Genomic DNA, 5,712 nt, shown 5'->3' on the forward strand with positions numbered 1-5,712 from the left:
GAAGTTCCCATTTCCTTCAAGTCTTTCTTTATCACGTCCTCCCACCCCAGACGAGGACGACCTGCTTTCCGTTTAGCCCTAGACGGTTGGCCGAAAACAACAATCTTCGACAATCTGTCATCGTTCATCCGCACAACATTCCCTAGCCACCTGAACCGTTCTTTCATTATAGCCCTAGAGAGCGGTATTGAAGCACATTTTTCGTATAGCCTATTGTTTTAAAATCAAATATAAAAAAAAACAAGTTTTTTTTAACTGAAAGTAAGAAACGACGTTAAAACTTAAAACGAACAGAAATTATTCCGTATATGAAAGGGGCTGTCCCCTCCTCAACGCCTCGCTCTTTACGCTAAAGTTTTTCATTGTTTTAAAAAAATAAGAGTTGTGAGAAAATCAAACTTTAGCTTAAAGAGCGAGGCGTTGAGGAAGGCACAGCCCTTTTCATATACGGAACAATTTCTGTTCATTTTAAGTTTTAACGTCGTTCCTTACTTTCAGTTAAAAAAAAACATTTTTTTTTTAATTTTTGAACGTTTTTGAATTAATGCAGGGTTTGATTTTGGCTCACCGTGCATGAATAATTGAAACAAAATTTGCATATTATTTTACTTTTATTTAGTTAATTGGCTTTCTCGAAACTTGTTGAATTTTATTTACGAACGTTTTTATTAGTAATAAATATACATAATTTACGAATTAACAAACATAACAAATATCTACATTCATAGATTTTTATTGTATATTTTAGAAGGTGCGTCTCCTTGTCACCAGTACATTCATTCCACTAAAGTTCGAATTGGGTTTCAGATCACGGAAAATGACACCGAACCAAGACATATTATTAATGATGATAAATGTGTGTTGTTAAAACACCACCACACATTTGACTTTATAATCAAGGTATTGACTGGGGGGCGAGCCTAATCATATAGCTAATATATTTTGTTTGTTTTAAGTTTTGATATTGTACATTTAATTTCTGATTTTTTTTAAATAATGATGGAAAATCCGGCGCCCCTTTCATAGTAATGTCCCTTCCCCCATGAAAACTTCCTTCATGAAAAGATCCTCCAATATAAACCCCGACCCACCCCCACCCCCCACTATCAGAAAAATTCCCCCTGAAAACGTCTGTATACTTCCCAATAACCAATACTGTATGTTAACTACAGTGTATGTGGTAAAGTTCATAACTTTCAGCCCTCCCCCCGGGGGCTTCGAGAGATTAAGTCATCCTAAAAGACATATTTATAATATTTTCAAAATGGCTATCTCAAAATTTTTATCGGATGACTTTGGGAAAAAAATGAGCGTGGGAGGGGGCTTAGTTGCCCTCCATTTTTTTGGTTACTTAAAAAGTGCACTAGAACTTTTAATTTCTGCTCGAGGGAGACCTCCCACGATATTCTAGGACCACTGGGTCGATACGATCACCCCTGGGAGAAAGAAAAAAAAATAAATAAACACGCATCCGTAATCTTTCTTCTGGCAAAAAATGGAAAATTCCACATTTTTGTAGATAGGAGCTTGAAACCTCTACAGTAGGATTCTCTGATACGCTGAATATGATGGTGTGATTTTCATTAAGATTTTGTAGCTTTTAGGGGGTCTTACCCCCTTTTTTCGAAAATCAGCCAAATTTTCTCAGGCTCATAACTTTTGATGGGTAAGATTAAACTTGATGAACTTATATATTTGAAATCAGAATTAAAATATAATTCTTTTGATGTATCTATTGGTATCAAAGTTCCGTTTTTTAGAGTTTCGGTTACCATTGGGTCGCTTCTGCATTAAGTCCTCCTTACTTACAGTTCGTTACTACGAACTGTTTGATACGGTCAGTCAGCCGGGTACCCAGAACAATCCTTAAGCAATTTCTCTGGAAAACATCTAGCAAATCTTCATCCGCTTTTCGGAGCACCCATGCTTCAGAGCCATATTTGACCACTGTCATCACTGTAGCTTCTAATATTCTAATCTTGGTTTGCAGATTTATCTTCCTATTCTTCCTAACTTTTTTAACTGTGAAAAAACACCCTGAGCCTTGGCTATTCTACTTTTAACATCTTCACTGCTCCCATCATCTTTACTAATAATACTACCAAGGTAAGTACTGCCGGCGTAGCAATTGTCATGAAAATTTAATTTTTAGTTTTGGTGAATATTGGTCCAAGTCACTTGTTACTTTCAGCTTTTTTTTTATCACAAATTATTTGATAAGATTCTATTGTGACGAATTTTATTTCAACCTGTAGTTGAATAGGACACTAAAAAGAAATAGGGTTACTTTGACAGCTGGATAGTATCTTTAAATTTTGTTTTTCTTTCGCTATTCTATTTTTTTAATGTCTGAATATGCAAGGGATTTAAGTTCGAGGGAGGAAGAATTGTCCTGTTATGAAAGAGGTACATTTTACATGGCCGTTATAAAATCGAAAAATGGTATATATGCAGGCAGGATGATTTTTGAGTGTCTCTACACCTTCTGTAAACTATTCAAAGGCGTAGGATATTACAGAAATACAAGTCTACATTCTATATAATCTACGGAAGCAATAAATCTTTCTGTAATTTTAGTTTGAGTTTGATTTTCTTTTAAGATTAAATGCATAATAATTTATTATATTACTGATTAAATAAATTGATCCTTTTGCCAGTAATCCCTGTCGTTTAAAATTTACTATATTTTGTTTCATTTTGCATGCAATTTAATTGCTCCTTTTCTTTGAGAGTTTTATCCTAAAGGTATTTAAAAATAAACTTATTCCAACGAAAAAAAATTCCGGAAATACATTCCCTGTCACCCAACCACCACTGATATTTTGGTGTTCGTCCCTCCCCCCCCCCCTGGAAAATTTTCTGCCGGCACCCTTGACCCTTACAGAGTCACGCCTTATTAGTGATCACGCCTTATCCAGCAATGGCGAGTACATAGCACAAATACTGCTACACAACAAAGATCCAGCATACTCGTAATCCCATTTGCTTTTGCAATGGTATTTAAGCTAGATTGGTAAAAGTTGCTGAATTGAAGTTATTGCTAGTGTATTAGTAGAGAGGGGTCAGGAGGTCCGAACAGTACCACGTGGTTTATGGTTTTATCAGTGAGAATGAAAAAACAGATTAAATTATCAATTGAAAAACCATGAATTTTTCAAATTCTCACTTGAAAAACCATGAATTTTCAAATTCTCCCTTGATAAACCAAGTATTGTGTCAGTTTTAGGTGTGGGGTTATGGTTTTAAAAGTGATACATTGTAAATTAATGGTTGTTCAAGTGAGAATTTGAAAAATTCATGGTTTTCAAAGTGATAATTTTAAAAACAGTAACTTTCTCACTTGTAAAACCATAAACCACGTGGTCCTGTCACGAGTTTCTCACTTGGAAAACCATAAACCACGTGGTGCTGTCACGAGTCAGAACACCTGTGCTGTCGACCTCAATTCACATATCGTGAATCAATAATTCCCTTAGAAACAACAAATTAATTTCCCTTTCTTGACAGATCAATCAATCAATGACATCATCTATCAGACTTTAAATTTCCCTTTCTTGACAGATCAATCAATCAATGACATCATCTGTCAGACTTTAAAAATTTTCGCCTAGAAACATTTCTCCAGGAATAGATCCAAAATCATTAATGTCTTTGCCTCGGGAACAGTTCTACTGGTCGAACTCCAAAGGATATTAATAACCAACGGCCATGGAAACAATTAGGCAAGAAACATCTTAGCGATGAATTGTTTTAGCGCGCGAAAAGGTTTCCAAATAATTTGAAATGCATTGACGCAGAGATGCCAATAACAAAGGAACACGCTTAATTTTCGTTTAGGGATTATTTGGGAGAAACCGTTTTAGACAGGTTATGGAACTATTTCGGTGAAACAGATAGAGACATTTTAAAAGAAGATTTTTGAAGAGATTTTGGAGGAGGTTTTGAGTGTGGTCGTTATAATACACAAGTTTCATTTGAACAGTGTTGTGAGGTCCTCTAACCCAACCCCACAGGGTTCCAATCCTCCTACCCCAACCCCTTAGTACGCCCCCGGTCCAAAACCCCCCCACAAATCCAAAAGTGTCCTTTCCCCCACACCACTACCCTCAGTTCGGACGGGTGCCTACAAGTGTCTCGGGTCTGAAAAAGGACCCCCCCCCCCCGGGCCCTCACCCCCCCTCCCCCAGTCCTCACCGGTCCACCAGGAAACCACATAGCCCCAGACCCTATACATGCCCTACCCGAGCCCCAAAAGTCCTCCCCTGTCCCCAAAGTTCCACCCCACCCCCAAAAGCCCACCCCGCTGCCCCCACGGCCACCAGCACCCCAACAGCCCTCCCCCCGGTCCACACCCGTCCCCCTGCTCGAAACCCGAACTCCCCAGGTCCACACCGGCGCTGACCGGGCTAAAAGGTCACAACACGGTACAAGATTTATATCCAAATCAAAAGACGTACGCCTACCGGCCTACCCGGGACACCCGGGCTCCACCATCCCCCCCCTGGGTCTCCCCCTACCCCCAAGGCCGCCTCCGGTCCTCAAAGGTCCCCCAGGCTCCCAACGCCCCTCACCCCGTCCCCAACCGACACCCGGGCACCCCCCGTGCCCCCAGCACAACCCCCGAGAACCCGGGCAACCACCGGCACACTAACTTCTACAGGACCCCCCCCGGAGACAACCAGGGCCGTCCCCCGTACAACCCGAACCTCTACGTCGCCCCCAGGGCCCCCCGGGCCCCCCACTGACAACCCCCCTCCCCAGGTCCTCCCCCAGGCCCCCCCGGTACTCCCCCCGTGCCCCCCTGCCCTCTCCCGGGCCAAACGGTCCACCCGGCACCCACCGGGCCCCCGACCCGCCCCAGACCCGCCCCCCGCCCCCCCCCACGGCCCTCCCCGGTCCCCCACGGACCCCCCGAGCCCCCACCGCCCTCCCCCGGACCCCCCCGGCCCTCCCCGGGCTCCCAGGACACCCACCGGGCCCCGAGGGCTCTACCCCCCCCCCCACGGACGCCACCGGTCCACAAAGCGCCCCCAGGCACCCAACGGACCCACTGGACCCCCCAAGACCCTCACCTGGTCCCCACCGGTCCACCGGGCTCCCACAGTGCCCACCGGACCCCAAAGGGTCCCCCGGCCCCCAACGGTCCTCCCCCGGTCCTCACGGGTCGCTCCGACCCCCACCGGACCCACCGGGCCCCACCGGGCCCAATCGGGGCTCAAGGGCTCCCCGGACCCCCAAAGGCCCGCACCCGGTCCTCAAAGGTCCACCGGGCTCCTAAAGGACCAGTCGGTCCTCAAGGACCCTCTCAGACGTGCAAAGACCCTCCCCAGACCCCCAAAGGCTCACCCCGGTCCCCAAAGGTCCCCTCAGGCTCCCAGATGACCCCTCCCCCCCACAAGGGCCCCTGGCTCCCCCAACGCCCTCCCCCGACCCCTCCCAAGAACCCCCTCGCCCTTTTTAACACTTTTTATGGCTTTATTATATCCTTTTAGAACAAGTTCCTTTCATAATGTCCCGCCAAAACCCATTTTCCAACTTGAAGTACTTATCTTTTTCACCCACTTTCTCAATGAAAAAGAAATTAGTTTTTAATCAATTCTAATTTTCCAAATAATATAAAAATTTTCCACTTTAGTTCAGATCTGTCTCGAAGAGATGAAAAATTTAAAATACTGTTCCAAATTTTTCGCAGAAGATAAAAAAGTTCAAGTT

The sequence above is a fragment of the Artemia sp. Qi Xiang Cuo genome, chromosome 3 (genome assembly GCF_049724085.1).
Source record: "Artemia sp. Qi Xiang Cuo chromosome 3, ASM4972408v1, whole genome shotgun sequence".
NCBI classification, from domain to species: Eukaryota; Metazoa; Arthropoda; class Branchiopoda; order Anostraca; family Artemiidae; genus Artemia; species Artemia sp. Qi Xiang Cuo.